The sequence below is a fragment of the Vitis riparia genome, chromosome 18 (genome assembly GCF_004353265.1).
Source record: "Vitis riparia cultivar Riparia Gloire de Montpellier isolate 1030 chromosome 18, EGFV_Vit.rip_1.0, whole genome shotgun sequence".
NCBI classification, from domain to species: domain Eukaryota; kingdom Viridiplantae; phylum Streptophyta; class Magnoliopsida; order Vitales; family Vitaceae; genus Vitis; species Vitis riparia.
Window position 1 is genome coordinate 26,293,333 of NC_048448.1, and position 25,176 is coordinate 26,318,508.

The window sequence follows — 25,176 nt, forward strand, 5'->3', positions numbered from 1 at the left end:
TTATTATAAATGATGTAAGAACCTTTAATAATCAAATATTTCATCGGGAAATATCTTTCAACAATGAATAGTTTCATCAAGAAATGTATTTACAAATTTTTTTTCATATTATAATTATACATTTTCTAGTACTATTTAAATCTAATTAAAATATTATAATGAATATTTTTATTCCAACACCTTACAAAAATCAAAATATATTACACATAACCTCATTGGTAATATATGTAACCATAATAAGTAATCATAACAATAAATATGTATGCTAAAAATTATATAAAAAAGTGAAGTGTCAGTGTTAGTCACAAAATAACCACATCAATATGAACAAAAAAAATGAGGAGAATTAACCATATACATATCATAAAAGCGGGTCATGAGGACACTTGGCCTGATGATGCAAAATTTCTCCAAATTTTTATTGATGTTATTTGATTTTTTTTATTTTATGTTATTGACCTTCAAAACCAAAGTCTTTGTCATATCATGATCTTTGCCCTAAACCTTCTCACAAATTTCTGCCTCCATCGTTGCCACAACTCCCTCTACAATTGGCGATATTAAAGCTCTAACATCTTCTCCTATAAATAAAAAAGAAAAACAAAACAAACAAAAAATAAATTAAAAAACAAAATATAATAAATTAGTAATTGAAATTTTCATCAAAATTCCGACATGATCTCCCGTATTTCTTAATCATATTGTTATGATATGTTTTTCCTATACGAGCCCATTATTTCTTTTATCGATATTTGGATTAAAATCTTTCCAAGTGAAAATTTTAACTACACGACCAATGAACAAAAAAAACATGTATGGTATCGAAAAGAAGTATTCAATTTGAAAGGAGAACAGTTCATGGCGATTAGAGTTTTTTTACCTTATTTTCTTAGAAAGTTTTCTTGATTTATCTATTGATTTTGTTTTTACCTTATTCAATAAATTAGTGTATTACTTCCTAATTTGAGGGATAACTTGTCTTGGTCATCATGATGGTTTTCCCATAGTGAGTACACTAGTGTATGTGATGCACACTAGTGTACGTGATGCACACTAGATAGGACCTACAATGAATCACGATATAAGATTATCAGTTGTTATGATTCACTAAGCTACTATACTACATGGACTCTTAACCTTAAGAGGGTATTAAGCTTGTACCAAAATCAATAGGAGGCTTTGACCTATGAGTAAGACCCTAAAATGATCATACATCCCTATGGATTGGGTTATTGTTGATAAAGTTTGATGGCAACATATATTCTCAATAGAGGCACCATGATATCTCATGGTATTGAGACAATGTGCCAAAGGACATGTGATCTAGAAGACTGGCTATAACACTTTACTTAGTGAAATTTGATGTATGCTCCTTAGAGTAAAATGTGCCAATTGATCACATAATAAGAGGGATCTAGAACTCAAGGATTTGAGAGGTAATCTTGATAAGTGATAATATTACCTTGTTAGCTTATGGACACTAGTTCATGGGGTGTCTTCATATAGTAGATAGTAGGGCACAAATTCAATCTATGCTCATTATAATTTCATAGGATACTAGAGTTCAGTTGATTCATTCTAAAGGAGTATTGAATCAACTTTAGAATTGGATTTTAAAGAAACTGGTATTTTTCTATGGGTCCTAGTGGTTCCCACTTGAGCTCCTACTTCACAGAGACATGTTTGTTTTAAAGGATTTGGGTTTTGGTTCATAAGTGTGCATAAGAGTGTTTTGGTAAAGCACAAGGTTTTATTAGATCTTATGAATTGTCTTTTTGGTATGGGCTAATTAATTAATTGAAGCTTATTATAACTAATTAATTAATTAGGACTTAGATGGGCTATCTTAGGTAACCTAAGCCCAATTTGGGCTTAAATAACTTAAGCTCAAAAGAAGATAAATACCCTTGTTCATAGGATTAAGTGTTCTTTGGATTACATCCATTCAGATCTTTTGAGTCGTTCTCAGGTTATATCACATAGTGGTGGAAGATATATATTAATCTTTATTGATGATTGCTTTAATTAAAAAGGTTTGGGTATATATCTTGAAACATAAGAATAACGTCTTTGGGAAGTTCAAGCAATGGAAAGCTATGATTGAGAAGTAGACATGAAAACAAATCAAGCGTTTAAGAACAGACAATAACAAGGAAATTCTATGGGGAAAAATTCAATGACTTTTGCAAGAACGAAGGTATTGTGAGACATTGCACAATTAAGCATACTCCACAACAAAATGGTATTGCAAAACAGATGATTAGAATTCCTTTAAAGAGAGCATGATGCATGCTTTCCAATATAGGGTTGTTAAATGAATTTAAGGCTGAAATAGTAAATTCAATTTGTTATCTTGTGAATAAATCTCCTTCAATTCTTATCAATTATAAGACTCTTGAAGAGATATGGTTTGGTTACTCCTCTAATTATGCTCATTTAATTAGAATTTTTTGTTGTCTTGTTTATACTCATGTGAATGAAGGAAAGTTGGAACCAAGGGCAAGGAAGTGCATATTTTTAGGATATGCAAATGGAGTGAAAGGGTATAGGTTGTGGTGCCCAGATTCAAAGTTTTCCAAATTTCTTATTAGTAAGGATGTGGCTTTTAAAGCAGTTTGAAATGTTAAGTCCTAAGAAAGAGCAATTTGATGTAGAAAACAATCCTACTATGAGAAAAAAGGTAAAGTTTGTGCCTAAAGCTTCAATAACCACAAAAAGAATGATTTCAATAAAGCCAACGGAGGAAGGGGTACAACATCTTGATGATAAAAGAAATCACTACAAGAGTAACAATATTATTTGGCTAGAGATAGAACGGGGAGACAAATTAAACCACCTCAGAGGTATGCTTATGCAAATTTGATTGCATCAAATCGAGGGATTCATTATTTCAGGAAAGGAAGACCATGTTTATTTGTTGAAGAAATCTCTTTATGGTTTGAAGCAATCTCCTATGTAGTGGTATAAAAGGTTTGAGACTTTTATGATTAGCAATGGCTAGCGTAGAAGTATGACACTTGTGTATATCACAAGGAATTGTTTGATGGTTCTTTCATTTTATTTATTATTGTATGTCGATGACATCTTAATTGCCTGTAAGAACATGTCTAAGATCAACAAGTTGAAAATTCAACTTTGAGAAGATTTGAAGTGAAAGGCCATGGAGTTGAGAAGAAAATATTAAGTATGGAAATTAATAGATACTGAGAAGCAAATAAATTGTACTTATCACATAAAAAGTATATTGAGAAAGTGTTGGAACATTTTGGAATGCAAGGGTCAAAATTAGTGAGTACTTCATTAGTAGCTCACTTCAAACTTTCAAGTGTTTTATCACCACAAACGAGGAATGGGGGCAACACATGTCACATGTTCCTTATGCTAGTGCAACTAGGAGCATTATGTATGCTATAGTTTGCACTAGGCTTAACATTTCACATGTAGTTAGTGTGGTGAGTAGATATATGGATCACCCTAGAAAGATCCATTGGTAAGAAGTGAAATGGATACTTCAATACTTGCGAAGAACATCACATGTTGGCTTAGCATATGATAAAAATAGTGACATCTTCGGGACAATTATTGGCTATGTTGATTCCAACTATGTTAGAGATTTAGATAGAACAAGGTCTCTAATAGGGCATGCATGCACTTTATGTGATAGTGTCATTAGTTAGAAAGCAACCTTGCAATCTATAATTGCTTTGTCAACAATTGAAGAAGAATACATGGTAACCACAGAAGCAATGAAAGAAGCCATTTGACTTAAGGATTTGGTTGACAATATGGGCTTACAATAGGAGTTGATTGTTGTGTATTGTGATAGCCAAAGTGTCATACATTCGACTAAAAATCAAATGTTCCATGAGAGAACTAAACATATTGATGTCAAAATACATTTTATTAAAAATATGATTGCATAGGGTGCTATATAGTGAAAAAAAAATCCTTACAGTGAGAAATCTTGCAAATATGATAACTAAGCTCATTTCTATAGTTAAGTTCAGACATTACTTGTACTTAATTGGTGTTGTTAGTATCTGAAGGCCACATAGGGATGTGGAAGCAAAGTAACATGGAAGACTTTCGAGTTTGTTTGAATCTTAAGAATTTGAGTCAAAGTGAAAATTGTTAGAAAGTGTCTCAAATTATATTTTTAAGTAAATTGGAAAGTTGTTGATAGTTTCATAATAGAATATATTCATAAGAGATTTTACTATTATCATAAAGGAAAATATCCTATTGTGAGATCTTTGTTTTAGGAATAAGTATCTTTGACAATTATGCAATTAGTTTCCTATATGGAATCTTCCTATGTAATTAGGAAAAAAATATATATATATAGGAAGAGATTTTGACCTAAAAGTGAGAGTATCTTTTTGGGATTTGAGAGCTCTAGAGTTGTTATCTCCTTCAACAATAGTGGACATTTTTCTTTGTATTCTCTTATGGATATAGACTTTAAGCCGAACCACATAAATTATTGTGGTGTTTTATGTGTTTTCCATTTTTGTTTTCTTTTTCCCTTATTATGGTTTTTCACAACAAATAAGAGAGTTGAATTGATGTCATATCAGCTAAACTATAGAGAGCTTCTTAAGAAGTTAGATATGTTCTACCTATTACTAGAATTAATAATTTTGATTTGAAGAAATTAATTTTGCTGATAAAAATATAGGTGCATGATTTAATATTATTAGAAATTGTCTTATTCAGAAATGAGAAATTTAATTTAGGGCATTAAAAAAAACAATAGTTTGAGAAATTAAAATATGTCACCACTACAAAAAATGTAATTTATGATGCTTTTTTTCTTGACGCTTACATAAAGTGCCATTATTTATTCTAAAAAATGGGTATTAATGACGCTTGCATTATCTTGGTGCTTTAATGGGAGAAATAATGACGTTTTTAAATAATGGCGCTTTTTTTAGCGTCATTGTACAATGAATTTCAAATAATGACGCTTTATAATGACGCTTTTTTAAGTGCCATTGTAGGAGAACCTCAACCTTGGCGATTTTAAAAGTGTCATTGTACAATGCATTTCAAATAATGATGTTTTTTTAAGTGCCATTGTAGGGGAACCTCAACCTTGGCGCTTTTAAAAGCGTCATTTTCTGTTCATTTTATAATTACTCACATTTTTCAATTAAAAAAAAATAGATAAATGTAATAAAGCCTTTTCCATACCCGATGCCCACACTCAAGTTTCATTACCAAATCTGTCTCTAACTGAACCAGCAAGCTCCAGCCAATTTCGATTGAGAAAATGAAGTTCTTACTCCAAATCAAGAAGATAGCATTCATGCATGTTCCACCGATTTGACTATTTGGGTGCTGGATTGAGAGAAAGGAAATGAATGGAGATATGAGAGAAAGCTAGGGTTTTTTTTAGATTCGTAGGTTGGGAGAGGCAAGAGGCAGCAAAGGCAAGTGCCTTTGGTTGAAGAGGTAAGCAAGGAGGAAAGGTCGAAGAACCAGAGGAACAGAGGAGAAAAGAAGGGAGAAGAAAAAACCCAGAAGAGAGAGTTGTCAAGTATGAGCCCATATGTTCTCGTTTTCCCATGGATTCACATTCTTCACTATTGATTTTTAGGATTTGAGTGTGAATGCTTGTAAATCTGTTGTGGGTTTTGTTTATTATCAGTTATTTTCTTGGTTTGCATCTCCGATAAAAAAATACTATACCTTTTTATCGAAGATGCAAACCAAGAAAATAACTGATAATAAACAAAAACCACAACAGATTTACAAGCATTCACACTCAAATCCCAAAAATCAATAGTGAAGAATGTGAATCCATGGGAAAATGAGAACATATGGGCTCGTACCCGACAACTCTCTCTTCTGGGTTTTTTCTTCTCCCTTATTTTCTTTCCTCTGTTCCTCTGGTTCTTCGACCTTTCCTCCTTGCTTACCTCTTCAACCGAAGGCACCTGCCTTTGATGCCTCTTGCCTCTCCCAACCTACGAATCTAAAAAAACCCTAGCTTTCTCTCATATCTCCATTCATTTCCTTTCTCTCAATCCAGCACCCAAATAGTCAAATCGGTGGAACATCCATGAATGCTATCTTCTTGATTGGGAGTAAGAACTTCATTTTCTCAATCGAAATTGGTTGGAGCTTGCTAGTTCAGTTAGCGACAGATTTGGTAAGGAAACTTGAGTGTGGGCATCGGGTATGGAAAAGGCTTTATTACATTTATCTCTTTTTTTTTAATTGAAAAATGTGAGTAATTATAAAATGAACAGAAAATGACGCTTTTAAAAGCGCCAAGGTTGAGGTTCCCCTACAATGGCACTTAAAAAAGTGTCATTATTTGAAATTCATTGTACAATGATGCTTAAAAAAACGCCATTATTTAAAAACGTCATTATTTCTCCCATTAAAGCGCCAAGATAATGCAAGCGTCATTAATACCCATTTTTGAGAATAAATAATGGCACTTTATATAAGCGTCAAGAAAAAAAGCGTCATAAATTACATTTTTTGTAGTAGTGTGGTTAAATTCTAATACAAAGAAATATAGATATGGTGCATTCATTATTCTTTTCCAAATTAACGGAAATGGACATATAAAAAAATCAATATAAGAACAAATTAGTTAGTAGTATCTAGTATATATATATAGACTTTGCATGTATAAGTTCATGCCATCAGCCAATGGACTTTGTAGTTATAATATATCAACTCAATTTTTTAACATTCAAAAGTCATACTTTTTCATAATAAGTTTTAAAATTCATACTTACATAAATTTGAGTTTCATTTTTAACTCATTTGTAATAGGTGAAGAAAATATATCTACCTCTCAAAACTTTCCAAAGTACATATTTGAAGCAAAAATGCTCTTCTCCTAAGTAATCGCTAATTCTTGTTTTGAATTCTCTTTACCTTCAATACAAGAACAAAAATTAAAAAAAAAAAAAAACAAAAACAAAAATAGTAGAACACCAAACCATGTGACTCAATTGACAGCATTGTAATCAAAATTGACAATTTACTAGATGTATATTACTTGCCTCAATAAACAAGGACACATGTGTGACCAACCTAAGTGTTGGATCTTTGACTAACCAACTAAGCTTTTTCCCTTAGTTTGCTTGAGGTACTGCATTTAGATGTCAATCAAACTTAAGGTGAAGACAATAGATTGTGTAATTTTCTGCATGAAACCTTTCAAAAGCAATAACAAGATCAAATATTTCTACAAATACATGAAAACAAGCCTTAATAAAAAAGAGATAGCTTTAACTTTTAGATACAAGGATAAGAGCACTCCCTAAAATAGCCTCAAACTTTTGCATGCCTTGAAAAGAATAAACATGGTAAAGAAATTCAAGCCCCATGTAAATTAGAAAGAGAAAGGAAGGCGAAATAATACCAGTAAAAGATGAGAGCATTGGTGTTAGAAGTCTGAATGAGATCAGTCTTTGGTTTCTCTGAATCTTTTATGTTGTGGCTCCTCCACTGGGTACTGGTCTATTGGGTTCCTTTTATTGTGAGCATCAACATTATGATCAACGTACTGTGTCATTGGAGGATGGTTGTGCTTAGTGCCTTCTTGGTTGTCGCAAGCATTGGTATCTTGTACAGCTGATCTATGGCCGCCCAAATGCCCATGAGAAGAGCTGCTGCCTTGTACCATTGTGAGATGATTCTGTCCATAAGCATATAGAAGCTGGAACCCACATCGCTCCACTTTCACTGATATCGTACCAAGGTAATTTTCAAATGAAGCGTTCAAGGTCTTATATTTATTTGAGTGATATCTCTTGGGAATAATTGACTTGGGATAATTTATCAACCACAATTGATTTGATTCATCTCCATCACGGCAGCTTTCACAATAGCGTTGGGGCTGCATATTTCTCACCACAAAAGACGCACTGTTGTCGAAATTCAATTTACAAATGAAATTCCTGGCTTCTTTGATATCCGTCCATTCAATGTCAAGTGGAACATGAAGAGAGCACAAAGCAAAGCCCAAGAAGTCATCATTTTCGTACCAATTCTGAGGAAGTGTCAGAGTTATTTTGGATCCCTTTTTCTGATGGCTTATCCACTCTGGGATTCCATTACTTTCAGGAAGAAAAATACCGACTTTATTTCTCTGTACAAACTCCTGCACAAAAAGTACAGTGTGAATATTGTGTCCCCGTAAAAGGAAAAGGTCAAATGCCATATATGAAAAATCATACCTGAATTCCGGATTTAAAAAAAGGAGACCAGAGTAGACTCGATGAAATTTTCAGGGATGTGCATTGATGGGCATCAACATATGTTACACTTGATGGAAGCGCCGGAATATGTTGAAGTAGTTTGCAGTGACTCAAGTCAAGAAATCCTAGCTTGTGAAGTTGACTGATCCCATCAGGTAAGCTACTGAACGGGTTCCCCATGAGAAATAAATATTTCAGTGATGATAGGTAGCAAATATCAGTGGGGATTTCCCTTAGACCGCAGTTGATTAGTCGTAAAAATCTCAAGGAGCACAAACCTGACAAAGATGGCAACTGACAATTCATTGAATCAAAATCTTTAACATGAAGAGATTCTAGAGATTGCAATCTCCCCAAGTTCTCTGGCAATTTTTTGAGTTCTGGACAGGATGTGATAGTGAGAGTTTTAAGAGATGTCAGATTACAAATACTTTCCGGAAGATTCACAAGGTTTCTGCAATATGCCAGATTCAGATCTTGAAGCCCTCTCAGACGTTGAATTGATGATGGTATCTCTTTTATGGCACTTCCATCTAATTCAAGCTTGTTTAAGATTTCCATATCTTCCAGGATTTCTGGAAAGCTCTCTAATTGTGAACAGCCAGAGCAAGAGAGAGTTTTAAGGAATTTGAACTCACAAATACTGGTTGGCAGACTCTTGAGGTTTTCGCAATCCCGCAAACATAAACCATCAAGCTCCAAGGGATTCTCTATAATGGGTAGCTCCTGCATATCACTATCCTTAAAACAACCACCCCGCCGGCATATCCCATCTTGTTGGCATTGGATGCATCTTCTAACCTCCGCATCCTGTGTGTTTTGGGATTACATAAGGCGGACTCTATACTCTGCCTCTTTAAAGGATTTCTTAAGAATATTGTAATAGCCCCGAAAAATAGGTGAAAAGCCGTGCCGTTGACCAGGGAGACACCGCTCCTTAATAGCTTCCTTGGAATACCAAATCACCCACGTTTGACGTGATACACTGTCATTACCTTGGTTATAGCAAAAACAATGAGATACAAATTGGGGACTATCCACCAATTTTCTATTTTCACCAGAGATTTTCAAAGAACATGTCAGTCTACAAGAGGGTGAATATGTATACTCCAACAATAATTCAGCCGTGGATTCATTCTTAGATTTATCATCTGTTTCATCCTCCGATGTGTGAGCAGATTCATCCTGAGATTTATCGTCTGATTCATTTTCGGATATGTCCTTATATTCATCAGCAAGTGGAACATAAACACAGCATATAGCAAATCCCAAAAACTCATTATTTTGGTAACAATTCTGGGGAAGCTCTGTTTCACTTCTCTGATCCATTATCCACTCTGGAACTCCACTACTCCGTGGAAGAACAATACAATTCCTTGCCACGGTAGGTAGAATCACTAGAATAACAACTACTCCAACTCAAATCCTGCACAAAAGCACCATGTAAATCTAGTGTCGGCATAAAAAAAGTCGGTGACATGAAAGTCATATATACCTGAATTTTCGAATTGAAGCAATTGACCAGAGAATGAAATGGCAAAAATGAGGCTGTTGATGAAGTAAGATTTGGACCATGCGCATCTAAAAGCCTTAAACTTGATGGAAGCTCTGGAATGTGTTCAAGGTTCTGGCAGTGACTTAAGTTAAGGACTTGCAGCCTAGAAAGTTGATTGATTGTGGCCGGTATGCTTCTAAAATCATTCGATTTCAGATTTAGTTCTTTCAGTGATGATAACAGACAAATATCACTGGGAATTCCTCCTTCCATTATATTGCAGTAACTTAGGTCCAATACTTCCAATGATGATAGGCAACAAACATCAATAGGGATTTTGTTGAGCTTTGAACACCTATTGAAGCTGAGAATTTTAAGAGCTTTTAGATGTTCAAACGATGATGATGATGGTAGCTCTTCTATAGCCGTACCACTTAAATCAAGCTCTCTTAGCTTTCTCATATTGCCCTTGATTTCCGGAAATCTCTTTAGCTTTGAACATTCTCCGCAAGACAAAGTTTGAAGGTGTTTCCATTTATAAATGTCTCTTGGAAGACACTCCAGGTTTTCACACCCTGTCCAATTCAAGGGAGGAAAAAAAAACAAATTAGTTTTAATAACTCTAATACTAATGCATGAACATTTTAAGTACCATTGTATAACCTTTTAGAATTAGAATCTCCAAGTTTGGCACACTTGAGAAGTCTGGGATTTCAGTGAGATGCACTGAGAAACTGAGATTGATAACCTTCAACTTGTTATGAAGCTGGAAAAAAAAAAAAAAAAACAATCAATTGATAATTTTACATAAACATTAAAAATTAATATAAAAAAAGTGTAAGTAAATGATGATAACAATACCTTATTCCCTCTCCAAAGTTGCTTTATATTGCTGCCCCTTAATATGAGTGCAGCAAGGTCCTTTGCATGAAAATTTGTTGGCAAAGATTCTAAAGAGTATCCATCCCAATGGAAATAAGTTAACTCATAAGAAGGGAACTCAAAGTCCCTTGGAAGGTGGTCTTCAGAAAATAGCTTTCCATGAGGATAGCTACGAAATATTGATATGCGATCATAGTCATCATCTTTATGGATTTTGAGCAATCTAAGTCCATCCATCTGTTTGAAAGATTCTTTAGTAAACTGTGTTGGATTAAATTTACAAATGTTTAGGAATAGTGCTTTGATTGCTCGTGTCCCCTGAAAAATATAAAGCAAGAATAAGCAAACACAAGATGCGTAAAACTTAACTAAATTTTTTAGATGGTTAATTTCTAAAACAATAACAATAATATTGAAGTTTGCATAAGCACAGATAACCAAAGTTCTTGCATTTGGCACTTACCATATTTCTTGTTAGCACATTATACGCATCAGAATCCCATATTCTACTCCTTCTTCCAAGATCTTCAGCACATTCTTGACGAATAATTTCTCTGCCCATTTGTTGTATTAAATCATGCATATCTATCATGTTTTTTGAAATAGTTATGAGACATTTGTCATTTAGAGTTGCTATTCCATACTCAGCATGAGGGCCTAATATTCTTGAAACAAAATCTTTGTCCTTCCCCTTGAAAAAGCATGCAACATCCAAAAATATCTCCTTATCCATATCATCAAGTCCATCAAAACTTATTCTAAGTACCTTGTTAATTTCCATGTGGGGTATCCTTTTTAGCTTATATAATGCACTTTCCCATTCGCTTATTTTCTTTCCAAAAAGAGAGGCACCTAAAAGTTTAAGTGCTAATGGAAGGCCATCAGCATACTCTATCATATTGTATGAGAGGTTTTTATAAGCTCCCTTGGGAAGATTTTCTTTGAAGGCCCACAAACTAAAGAGCTCAATTGCTTCTTTCTCATTAAATTTCTGAACCTCATATGGTGTATCCACTCCATATTGAGCAAGCACTTGTTTGTCTCTAGATGTAATGATGATTGTACTTTTTACCTTAAACCAATCCTTCTCTTCGGCCAAATATTCTAGTTGCGTTAGCTCATCTACATCATCAAAAATAACAAGGACTCTTTTAGAGTTAAGACACCTCTTTATCATATTAACTCCTTCATCAATATTGCTTATTTTGAAACCTTTTCCTTTCAGGATGCCATGAAGAAGTTCATTTTGTAATTGAAGTGTATCACCTTTGGATCTCTCTCTAACATTTCTAAGAAAGCTACTACCATCATATTGATATGAGATCTCATTATAAATTGCTTGGGCGATAGTAGTCTTACCAATTCCACCAGGTCCACATATTCCAATCACATGAACCTTATTCAACTCAGTATTCATCATCAATTTCAATTTTTCTAAATGAACACTAATTCCAACTATATTCTTGCCCACATTTAAAGGTTGGCGATTTAAACTTCCAACAATTTGATTAACAATTCCATTGATAACCTCAGTCTCATACCTGCCAATTATAAAGCATAATGATGAGTTAGAATGAGTTGCAAAATATAATAAATGTAGAATAAATCGTGTCATATATGGTATTGTCCAATACTTAAGCTTCCAATTTTGCAAGTATCAAACTACTAATTAATGTCCTAAGTTGCCAACTTTTAATTTGCGATGCGAGCTTCCCAATCTACTGACACTGATTGGGTCATTGTTTAGGAAATTAGGACTCTTCTCTAATGACTTTTTTCACCTTTTATTTCACAAACAAGTTGCTTACCAACTTATCAATATTGTTGAAAATGACTATAAATATTCATAGTTTGCTAATTAATTTTGCATTTCCATAGAGGACTGAGTACTGAAAACTTTAAAACATGCCTCAAATTCATCCAATGAGAAGCCAGTTTAACATCAACAGCCAAAAGATATTTAAAATTGGGGCTGTGGACAATTGTTATTAACACTAGGAAAATTCCGTAGATTCTCTAGCTTGTGTTTTTGGCTGTTGAATTTCAAAGAGATGAACCTTAGATGCAACCCAAGGAATCAGCAAAATTTAGAGCTAATAACCATACAAATGTGTTGCTAATAACTTTAGGGCAAAATTTAGAACGAGAAAAATAATTGTATATTTTTAATTTTTTTTACACGAAAAATTAAAGAAGGAAACAATCAAATACAGTGGGATGGAATTTCTAATTAGAGATGAAGAGAAGCATACTTACTGGTCATCCACGTGGCATCCAGATAGATTTGCTGCTTCGGTTAAGGCAGTCCTCCATTTTTGTATCGTCTCCTTCTTTTCCTCATCAGCATCTCTTTCATGGTGGGCAAATGCATCTCCAAAAATTCCCGACTGTTTTCGGATATCTGATGGATCTACATGATAGAAAATTGGTAGAACCATTGATCCCTTTTGCCTCGCGCATTCAGTGATTTTTACAAGTTCATTTAAACACCATCTAGAGTCAGCATATTTTTTGGAGAAAATAATAATAAAAATCCTTGATTCTTCTATGGCTCTTAAGAGATCAGATGCGATAACCCCTCCTTTCTCTAGTTCTTCATCATCTCTGAAAGTTTGAATTCCATGTCTAACCAAAGTGGTATATAGATAATCAGTGAAATTTTTGCGGGTGTCTTCACCTCTAAAACTCAAGAACACATCATAATTGGGAGAAATAGAAGAAGTAGAAGAAGAGGCTCCATGGGTGCTGGAAGAAGCCATTTTTGGATTGCTTGTACCAAAATTACAAGGGAGTTTGGAATCAAAGAAAATAAGAGAGAGGATCCTTGGATGCTCAATGACTGTTGGCTCCAGGCCTCTTCACCATGAACAGAACTCCAAGCTGAGAGGGGGTGCAGAAGAAAAGCTCCATCTGCAGACCAAAAAAAAACATATAAAGCCTCTTTGGCAAATTTTCTTTGTTATCCTGTGTACAAAATTTGGTGGCCTGAGGCGGTATGTTATAAGAGAAATTCACACACATACTTTACCTTTTGGAAGATAAACATCAAAGATCCAGCCAAACAGTTGTGGTCAGGTTCTGATAGGTGTAGAGAAGAGAGTGGCGAAGATGGTATGGAGGATAGGCAGGGGGTTGAAGAAGAGGGTGTGGTTGGCAGAGGTAGAGGTATCTTTGCTAAGTGGAAGGAATTGTGAGGTAATATCTTGGGTTTGGCATGAGATTTCTTTATTCTCATTTATCCCCAAAGAATCTTTAGAGGGGATGGTGCTTAAAAATCAACAAAGTTGAAGTCCTTATTGTCATTTTGCATTTCAATAAAGTTGAAATCAATTATTGCTCTCACTTACTTCTTTAGCATTCTTATTAATTCAGTCTTGGTGGATCCCATCTTACTTGTCTTTACTTGTTTTCAATACAACAAAAACAAGGAGAACGAAAACCAATGCCAAAAATATATTAAATTAATTGATGAGGTAAGACATGGCCTCAAAGAGGTTTATTTTTTTTAATCATTGTGGTTCTTTATGGCTGTCACATGTTTCCTTTTACTCTCTCTCTCTCTCTCTCTTCGATGCAATATTTTTTCTTTTCTATCCTCCATCTCCCTCATATGCTTTTTCTTTTCCTTTTTTTCCATTTTGTCAAACTAATGCTTCTCTCTTTTGCTTTATTTTTAACTTTCATTTGTGCACTCAGTGGAACGCAATAGTTGGCACGCTTCTCTCTCCTACTTCCAAAATCACTTTTCCTCTTAGCATTTACATTCTCCTCTTAGCATTTTACACTGAAGTTCAATCATCAAGAACTAGAACAAAATTTATGTTTGATAATAAAGATGGTTGGAAATTATACTATTGTTAGGACATTAACTTTTATTATTGTTTGTTGGAAATTTTATTCCTATCCATCTTAGCTTAAAATTTAATTATAAAATTTTAATTATATTTAATTTTCTTTTATATTTTCTATAATGAAACTAAACATCACAATACCTCTTTTTTTTTTTAAATATTTCTTTTATTTCCATATAACCAAATATAACCTAAAACTTTTCAAGTTCACATGATAAGTTATTAAATATTTGTATAATGACTTATTATAGAAACACTTTTAGGTAGGTAATAGTTTCATAGACAACTATTAGTTATACTTCTCAAAACTTAGTAGCTCCTATGAATAAATTCAAGCAATGCATGGTTGACTCATTGGCACTCTTTTGTTGCTGCAGATTACATGCTCTACTCTAAGCCAGTTGCTTGATTCTGTTCTTGAACAGGAGGGTTTCCAGATTGGTTCAGTATGTGGAAAGAAAAAAAGGAAAGCAATAAAGCTTCATAAATCTGACCTACACAATGATGTTATTCGCAAAGATGAAAATGCACTTTCTTTTCTTAGCTCTATCCTTGATATTTTGCTACTAAAGAAAGACATAGAGAAAACATCTCCTCCCATGACCATGCCAAGCAGCTCATAGGTGAGTTCTAAATAAATACTCGTTCCCTTATTATTATTTGTTTTTTCTTTTTAATTTTCCGATGTAGCAATTGACAAAACCCACATGCAGCAGCAACTGCTTCCTCTGCCCCCAGGAGACCCTATTTTACAACAACAATCACACCAACCGACTACGACCGTGGTTACCCTTATCTGGTCAGCTTTTGCCTTCTCTTTTCCATCTCAAGGTTTATTTTTCTGTTTAAATCATATCAAAGATGATATATATTCACTGAGACATGGCCTAATTAATATTTGAGTTGGGTGTGGCAGAATATCCCCAGAGAATTTTGGAGATCAAACGATATCATAACTAAGGCAGCATAAGCTCTCAGAGATCCACTGAATAGGTGGTGGCCAGTGAAACTTAGATTACCAAGCGGGGGCATCGGTTAAGCTGGGGATGTGGTTGGCATGAGTACTATGAATCCAAGAAGCTCAAGGTAGGAGATCCTCTTCGTCTTTGAGCTCAATCCCACCTCACCAGAAACTCCAAATCCTGTTCTAGATGTTTGAACCCTTCCTCCACAGAAGAAGATACTACTTACATTTTGGATGGTTGATTCTCCGTGATTTTTTGTTTTTGGTTATGAATGTTTTTGAATTTGGAAAAAATGTGGTGTTTGCTCGAGCAGATTCTCTGATCTACCTTATTAATCATTTCTTTGGCCGGTTTGTCTACTTGTGTAAATTCATTATTTTAGTTTTTTGCATTTAATTATTTAATATATAATTATTGCAATATTTATTTAAATATTTAATTATATATATATATATTAAACAAATAGAAATATATTAAACAATATATTAATTGGAAGCGAAAACCAAATAATAATAATATATTAAACAAATCAGACGTGGGTGCACAATTAACATGGCTACTATTGCATCCACTATTATGCTGTAGACCCACATCACCACCTATAGCAGTGGGCAAGGTCAGCTTGCAGTCACATGGAGGCTTATAATTGTGGCCAGCAGTGTGTCGTCACAATTGGATCCTTATGGTTGCAGCAATGAGCTGCCGCAACCATACAAGTTTTAGTTGTAGAAAAAAGTGGTTGCAAGCATATATTTAAGGTACAGTCACACAATCACACTCGGCCTCAGCTACATAATTTATTTGCGTCAGCTATGGCCACGCCCTGTTGCGGCCTATGTTGCACGCCCTATAGCATATGGTTACAATTTAATTTGCTTTAAGTTGCGGGCCTTGGCTGTAGCTAAAGGTTTAACTTCTTGTAGTGTTATGTTATCTTTAAATGCTTAAGTCTAAAGAGTGAGGTAGAAAAGTAATATTTCACACTTTACAAAGTATTAACCAACATTTTTTATAAGTGACAAGCCAGTTGGATCTCTCATTATTTTAATGTTAATTGCAATCCAAAATTTCCTTTGGAATATCTTTTTCTTCCTCTTAAATTAAATGGTTAGTATGAAACTCCTTCAAATATTATGTTGTTTAGACTATTCCACTGAATAATATTCCTAGTTTATATATATATATATATATATATTTGTTTGTTTGCTTGTTTTTTTTTTATTATAGATTTTGTTTAATTATTGTTTTGGAAATTTGATTTTGGTGGTTTGAAGATTGATAGGTATCATAACCCACTTATTATATTCTTTTATAGAACTATTACAAATTAATACTTTTAATTTGAATTGAGTTTTATATCTATATGGAATTGCACAACTAGTCCTGAAGATTGATAGGCATTATGCTTTGTAAGGATTGAAAAATCATTATTGTGAACAAATGAAAATTGAAATTGCATAGCATTGTGCTTAGCAATGGCCATACATAGAGTTACCTTTGTATTATTATTTGGTTCTTAAATCTGATAACTAAGTTTGAAATGTGTTAGATGTGCTAAATTTGTGATTCATCACTATGAGAAGTATAATAAATACACTCGTTTAGACATATAAAACTAGTTTAAACGTATAAATGCTTCTTATATCAGATACTTAGAATTTGGCTTTTACATTATATACGAAATTTATATACATCTAAACTTGAAGAATGAAAAAATATAATATAAAGAGGAAAACAAATCACTTGATCCCCAAGGCCAACAAAGCTGCACAAATATCCTCAGCTTCATAACCTTCCTCTATAAAGATAATGCTAGGGCTATCTTGTGGGATCATGTCTTCCCTTTTGAAACTGTCTTCACTGCAAAGAATCTTCTTCCTACCATTCTTCACCAAACCTCTTAGAATTATGGCCTTGTGGAGTCCAACAAGTAGGTCTTCATAATTTGTATCCCATATTTTCTAAGCAAACGCCACCATTTTAGAGAGAGTCAATTCTCCACCTAACTAAGAGATTTTTGCAAAAAAACAGATTCAAAAGAGTTAGTAGTGTTTTTTGTGTGCCATATGTATAGGAAAGAGATCTTACCTAAGTCTTGGGCCCTTGATGCAAATAAATTTACCACATTCAACCTTGATAGAATTTGCATATGGACAAGACTACAATAAAAACCTCTCATTCACATTCTTTTGGTGTAGGCCATCAATTCTCGAGTTTGTCATTCATTTGTTTAAATTCTTATTATAAATATAGTACTAGAGCATCAACTAGTTCATATTTGAGGTACTAGCCCCTACAAGTTTTTCACAAGGAGTGATTAGTAATAATCTTACCTTAGCTCCTGGTTTCACTTTATAAGAGTAGCACCTGCAACTATACACATTGCATACTTTGAAAGAGTTTCAGGTTTAGTTTGTAAAAGAATTAGTTCCTATATCTGATCTTGTTTAACTATCTATACAAGAGCTTGTAACAAAACTTCAACTAAGCAACCACTTATGAGTACGTGTAACAGTGTAACAAATGGTAGGTTTGAGAGGTTATTATGGTGTTGTTCTAGTGCAGATGAGTTAAGGGTTTGTTAACTGTTATCATCCCCTCATAAGCCTGTTGGAATTTAAGGGTATGGAAACAAAATACTAACCCAAAAGACACAAACAAAGAACATAATGAATAAAAAAAAAAACTTATCGGTTGAGGTGTGACAAACACTGTCCTTGAAATAGATCCACCCTCCTCGAAAACAAACTTGGTGCACTAGGGTACCAGTGGTCTACCTCCAAAATTCAACAGCCAGATCTCACATTAGGTGCACTCTGAAAGCGAGATGTGTACAACTAAGGTTTTTGAATAAATTCCTCCAAATAGATGTATGAAAATACTCCCTAAAAAAATCTCTAAAAAAATTCTCTGAAAATTTAGTATTCAAGTATAGAGAGGGGTGACTTGCTTTTATAGGCCACTAACATAGTCCCCAAAGGAATCTACTTGTAATTAAGAAATGACACAAAGTGGAAGGAGAATCTACTTATAAAAGGAATGAGATTCCACTAGCACAATCCCAATAGGACTCTTCCCAAAAATATCACACTAATAGAATAAAATAAAAAATAATTCTCAATAGGACACTTCCAAAAAATATAAGATTAATAGAATAAAATTAAATAAAATAAAATTAATTTCCAAAAATAAAAATATAAATTATTTACACTCTTCCTACAATCCCCCACAGAGTGTAAATGTAATTTTTTTTTTTTTTTTGAGGAAAAAAGAATCCAATGCATCAGTACTGGTGCCCAAAGGCTATGAACCAGTCTTAGGACAAATAAGTATTGAATCACAAAACATGGTGAAAATAAATTTCTATGAACCAGTGTTTCTTATGTAACTCAAGGGACTTTTATCCACATTGGTTTTCTCAACTACACTACGAGCTGTACAAAACGGGTTGGCACAAATAGGGCATGCGCTCTGCCTGGATTTTCATGAGAACTCTAGAGAACCTGCCTAAGTTCTCAAATAAAGCAATCCCACCTCCACTCTCATATAGGTGAATCCATCAAGTATGTTCTACATTTAAACATATCATCCATAAGGAATATGATATTCATTAAGAGTAAACACTCAACCTTAGTCAATGCAGAATACGCTCTATCTACACCATAGGAATGGACTCTCATACAATTAGAATTGATAGAGCACCTCAAGTCAACAAATGATTTGTTATTACCCATATGAACCTACTTCATGGAATTCCCATTCTAATAGGTTGGGTTACCACCACTCTTGACTTCTGTAATAGGCATAAGTCCCATCCCCCTCGATATTTCTTCCACTAGTTTCTTATTTAATGGTTTGGTCAAAGGATTGGCCAAATTCAACTCTGACCTCACAAATTCTAGGGATATAACCCCTGTTTCAAGCAACTATCGCACAATATTGTGTCTTAGGCGTATATGCCTGTTCTTCCCATTAAATATTTTACTCATAACCTTAGCAATTGCAACTTGGCTATCACAACGTATAGACATAGACGAGGTTGGTCTCGTCCATAAAGGAATATCTACTAAGAGGTTTCTAAGCCACTCGGCCTCAAAACTTGCCTTTTCTAAGGCAATAAACTCAGCCTCCATAGTAAACCAAGTAATGCGAGTTTGCTTGGTAGACTTCCAAGAAACTGCACTTCCCCCAAGAATGAAAACATATCCACTAGTGGATTTCATCTCCTATGAATTTGAGATCCAATTTTCATCACTAAATCCTTCAAGAACACTTGGAAATCCAATAAAATACAAGCCATAGTTAATAGTGCCTCTCAAATACTTAAAGACTCTACGAACAACAATCCAATGGTCCTGATTAGGACTTTGGGTGTACCAACACAATCTACCTATTGCATAAGCAATGTCAGGTCTGGTACATTTCATTAAGTACATTAGGCTCCCTATGATCTAAGCATACTCTATTTGGGCAACACTATGTTCTCTATTTTTCTTCAGTTGTGAGCTGGGATCATAAGGAGTTGACACTGGTTTACAATCAAAGTGTTCAAACTTCCTTAGGATCTTTTCAACATAGTGCTCTTGAGAAAGTTTAAGCCCATTAGGTGTTCTAGTTATTTTAATTCCTAGAATCACCTCTGCCTCTCCTAGGTCTTTCATATCAAACTTAGAACCTAGGAATTTCTTGGTCTCACACACAACCTCTAGGTTAGTTTCTAAGATCAGCATGTCATCAACATAAAGACAGATGACTACACATGTGTTATTCTCATATTTGCTATAGATATAGTTATCAACATCATTAATGAAATATCCATTAGTTACTAACACATGATCAAACTTGTTGTGTCATTGTTTGGGAGCTTATTTTAACCCATATAGTGATTTAACCAACTTACACACTTTTTTTTTGTAAGGTATTCTATTTTGAATATGACATGCGGATATGATAGCTTCCCCCCACAAGTTCAAGGGTGCTCCTTGATTACTACTCAAAAAGTGTTATTTTATAGTTTGTAATTAACTCTTTTAAACACTTTTGAGTAGTAGTTATTACCTTTTAACTCAATTGACACATTAAGGACCCTTGCAAGTGTTTTTAATCAAATTGTGGCAAGTTTTGGTGTTTTTGATAGCTTTTTGATCACCAAAGCAATCCAAGAACGAGGGAGAGCTCTGTATAGTCCATGGCAAAGCAAATGGAAGCTCATTTACATGAAAAATCCAAGATTTGGAGCTTCATAGTCCTTTGCCAAAGCCAATCAAGAATGCAAGGAGGAAAAATAAAGAGAGAAATCTAACATGAAGAAATTCAAGAGGAGAGCAGCTGCAAGACACATTTTGAGCACTTCCTAGAGTCCATTTTATACATGCTATATATCGTTTTGAAGCTTGGGAAGTCAACAGTCCAACGCTTCAAACGGTGTGCAAATCAGAGCTGAAATGAAGACGTTATGGCCATTGGAAGACAACCGGACCAAGCTAAAAGACAATTTCGCAAGTTGCGAAATCACAAATTCAACTTGCGAAATCAAAGTTCAACTTGCGAAATGGACAATTTCAACTTGCGAAATTTTCATAGGTCATGTTTCAACTTGTGAAATCCACCTGTGTAATCCCAGATATTTGCAACCAACTCTGTTAGATTTTTTTCTTCAGATATTTTTTTTGTATAAATCCCTATTTTTTCCTTGTAATCCACCAATCATAGGATTCCTTAGTTAGGAAGTAAGAAGGAAGGGTGAATATCTTTTCTTAATAATCTATTATAATTTTTTTTTAGAAGCCGGCTTGGGAGTTTTTCTCAGAGACGAACACTTTTGTATAGTTTTCAGAAAGTAATACACAAAGCTTTGTTCTGCCTTACCTACTCAATTTGTTTTCTCTTTTATTTTTATTTCTAGCAAATCAAACTCTGAGGATGTTTTCCTAGAGGATGAGTTGCTAGGCTTTTTGTTTCTTGGAGTGAAGGAAGCTGGGTAAGGTTCCGAATGCAAAATTGGAAGTTTTGTTGTTTCAGTTTTTAATGAAGAGAAAGTGTGACCCGTTAATGGTTTTTATCTTTTTAGTTAACTTAAAATCCCTTAAAATCACCTGGGCTAACACTTCGTAAGGCAAGTGGTCTCCGTCCATTGAGATACACTAGTTTATCTCTTGTGAGCCTTGGGAGGTGGTTTAAAGGTAGGATTTTCTAGAATAGCCAACACTTGGTAAGCTTTTGGACTCCAAGGAGACATCCATTAGTTATATTGCGAGCTTTTGACGGGTAATCTAAGGTTAAGGATCACCTTGAATGGCCAATACTAGGTGAGAGGTATGAACCATTGCAAGATGATTCAGTGACAGGGAATTAGTGTTTGAATCCATTAAGGGGAAGCATATGTACCACACCGGTTCGGGAAATAACTATATGTTAAATCCCCAATGCGAGGAAAAGATTCAAGTGACCGTAACTCCCTTTTTGTATAAGGAACCTGAGCCCGGTGATCTAAAAACTCCAAGAAGTACTTTTCTTTGTAAGTAATTTCCATTACTTTATTATTGGTTTCACTTAAAAACCAACATTTTCAAACATCTTTATGTTTTCTTTTAAAGCTAACCTTGAAAATAAAAGGCACCAATTCAGTTTTTGAACTAATATCAGTTGTAATTTGAAAACCCATCCCAATGAACGATCCTAGAGCCACTATGCTATGCTAGCTAATGCTACCCTAGTACATGGTGATATAGGTTTATAAATTTTGTTGATTATTCCCGTCTGAGGACCGAAATCAAGGCACACCAGTTGATTGAACACCAATCAACAGGGCATACACCAACTAGGCACGAATCACTCCTGAACTTACCAACATTGCATCAAAGGTTTTAAGTCAATCAAAATGTGTCACAAGTTCACTACATCAATTATAGAGAAAACCCTTTCCTGCCATCTCTTAAAGAATGTCCCATTGAAGAGATTAATTTTAGAGGTGTCAGGACAGGTGTGAACTAGGGAAGCTTCCATTTGGATATATTTCAAGATTGTTGGAATTTAAGGGTATGGAAACAAAAGACTAGCCCAAAAGACACAAACAAATAACATAATGAATAAAAAGAAAAACTTATCGGTTAAGGCGTGACAAGCACTGTCCTTGAAATAGATCCACCCTCCTCGAAGACGAACTCAGTACACTAAGGTATCAGTGGTCTACCTCCAGGATTCAACAGCCATATCTCACCTTGGGTGCACTCTGAAAATGAGATGTGTATAACTTCAGTTTTTGAATAAATTCCTCCAAATAGATGTATGAAAATACTCCCTGAAAAATTCTCTAAAAACATTCTTTGAAATTTTGGTATTCAAGTATAGAGAGGGGTGACCTGCTTTTATAGGCCACTAACATAGTCCCAAAAGGGATCTACTTATAATTAGGAGATGACACAAAGTGGAAGGGGAGTCTACTTATAAAAGGATTGAGACTCCACTAGCACAATCCCAATCCCAATAACACTCTTCCCAAAAATATAACACTAATAGAATAAAATAAAAAATAATTCTCAATAGGACACTTCCAAAAAATATAAGATTAATAGAATAAAATAAAATAAATTAAAAGTAATTTCCAAAAATAAAAATAGAAATTATTTATACTCTTCCTACAAAGCCCACAAGGTGTGGAAAAATAGATAGCTTGCTGCAAAGTGTGATGAACTGAGAGCTTGATAGATGTTTGGTGAAGATGTCGATTGCCTATTCATTGGAGGGAATATACTAAATATTGAATTCATGATGAAGCACCTTGTCTCAGATAAAATGGAGGTCTATTTCTATATGTTTGAAGCGGACATGGAAAACTAGATTAGCAGCCAAGGCAACAACACTTTTGTTGTCACACCTTATCAATGGAGTTACAACTTGTGGGATGCATAATTCCTTTAATAATGCTTGTACCCATACAATTTCAGTTGTGAGAGATGTAAGTGCCCTATACTCTAATTCATCATTACTTTAAGAGGCTTTTTTTTTTTTTTTTTTTAATAAGGACCAGGAGACGAGATTGAGGTTGTGAAAGAGACAGTATCCCCCTGTGCTGCACCGATCATCAGGACATGACGCCCAATCTGCATTTCTATAGCCATGGAGATCAAATGTTGAAGATGCATATAGTGATATGCCATGAGAGAGGGTACCTTTGAGGTGCCTAAGGATCCATTTGATGACAAACCAGTGTGTTGTGGTTGGTTGTGCCATAAATTAGCATGTCTTATTCACTGCAAATGAGAGATCTGGATGGGTGATCATGAGGTATTGAAACGCTCTCACTGTGTTGCAATATAGGGAGGTATCTGGTACTGGATCACCATTAGTAAGAGAAACTTATTTGCCAAGAACTCTAGGTGTGAGTGTTGGTTTGGTGTCTGCCAGTTTTTTTCTTTGAAGAAGGTCTTGAACATACTTATGTTGACCGAGATGTAGTGAATTAAATTTATGAATGACCTCAATTCCTCGAAAATAATTGAGGTTACCAAGGTCTCGAAGAGCAGAATTGCTATCGAGATGCTTGATAAATTGAAATACTTGAGTAGTGCTACTAGTGATCAAAATGTCATCAACATAGATAAGTGGAAGAATAAGATCAACAATTGAATGATGAAAAAATAATGAAATATCAGCTTAAGAGCATTGAAATCCATATGAGACTAGATGGTTGTTGAGTTTAGTGAACCAGGCTCTAGGAGCTTGTTTGAGCTCGTAAAGTGCCTTGTTGAGATGACAAACATGAGATGAGAATTACGGATTTACAAAGCCAGGTGGTTGATGTGTATATACTTGCTCTTAAAGATCCTCATTAAGAAAGGCATTTTGAATGTCTAGTTAATGTATTGACTAGTGTGAATACAAAGCAATATTAATGACAATTCGAATGGTTGATGGCATAACAATTGGGCTAAAAGTTTCAAAATAATCAATGCCCTGAGTTTGGATAAAACCTTTGGCATCTGACTTAGCTTTATAACAATCAATGTTGCCATCTGGTTGATATTTGAGTTTAAAAATCCATATGCAATAAATAATGTTTGTTTGAGGGGGTGGTGGAATAAGGGTCCATGTTTGATTTTTTGCTTGGCACTAATTCTGATCTGTCATAACTTGTTTGAATGTGTGTGGCTTAATAGGTTAGGAGACAACATAGACCTTCTTGATGATGCTAGCCTTGGACCGTGTTATCATAGGATGGTAGTTGGTTTTAGAAGGGTTGGAAGAATTGTTGGATGTATTATGGAATGGTATTGGAATGACAGGTCAAATAGTAGCATGGGAGATGGATAGAGATGGTACAGTTACAGAAAAAGAATTAGGAAAAGAAATAGTTGGTGTTAATACTGATGAAGTAGTTATGGTTTGATAAGGAATGAAGCTAGGGACTATTGGAGTGATGACTGGCCATCCAAGACTTTGGAATAGAAATATGGACTCGTAAAAAATGACATGTCGAGTGATATATACTTGATTTGTGGATGGGTGAAGGCACTAGCGTTTATGAGACAAATTGTAACCAAGAAAAATGCATTGAGCTGATTAGGGAAGAGATTTGTTGGAGATATAGGGTCATAAGAATGGATAGCATAAATAACCAAAGGTTTTGAAAAACTTGTAATCTGGTGGTTTCTGAAAAATGAGTTGAAAATGAGATGTAGAGTAGGAGCAGGGCCCCATAAATCCGCGTGGATCAATTCAAGTAAATGGGAGGCTTTGGATGTATATGGTGTAAATTA

The 25,176-nt window shown here is 34.5% G+C and overlaps 1 long non-coding RNA gene and 1 pseudogene across 1 annotated transcript; one reads left to right on the top strand and one right to left on the bottom strand.

The window, feature by feature from the left end:
- Positions 1-444: 444 nt before the first annotated feature.
- Positions 445-13,822, bottom strand: LOC117906534 (annotated as a pseudogene).
- A 1,026-nt stretch (positions 13,823-14,848) lies between these two features.
- Positions 14,849-15,779, top strand: LOC117906535. The gene is made up of 3 exons (XR_004649851.1): positions 14,849-15,076; positions 15,167-15,252; positions 15,370-15,779. It is a non-coding gene; the product is annotated as an uncharacterized LOC117906535 (long non-coding RNA).
- The last annotated feature ends 9,397 nt before the right edge of the window (positions 15,780-25,176 follow it).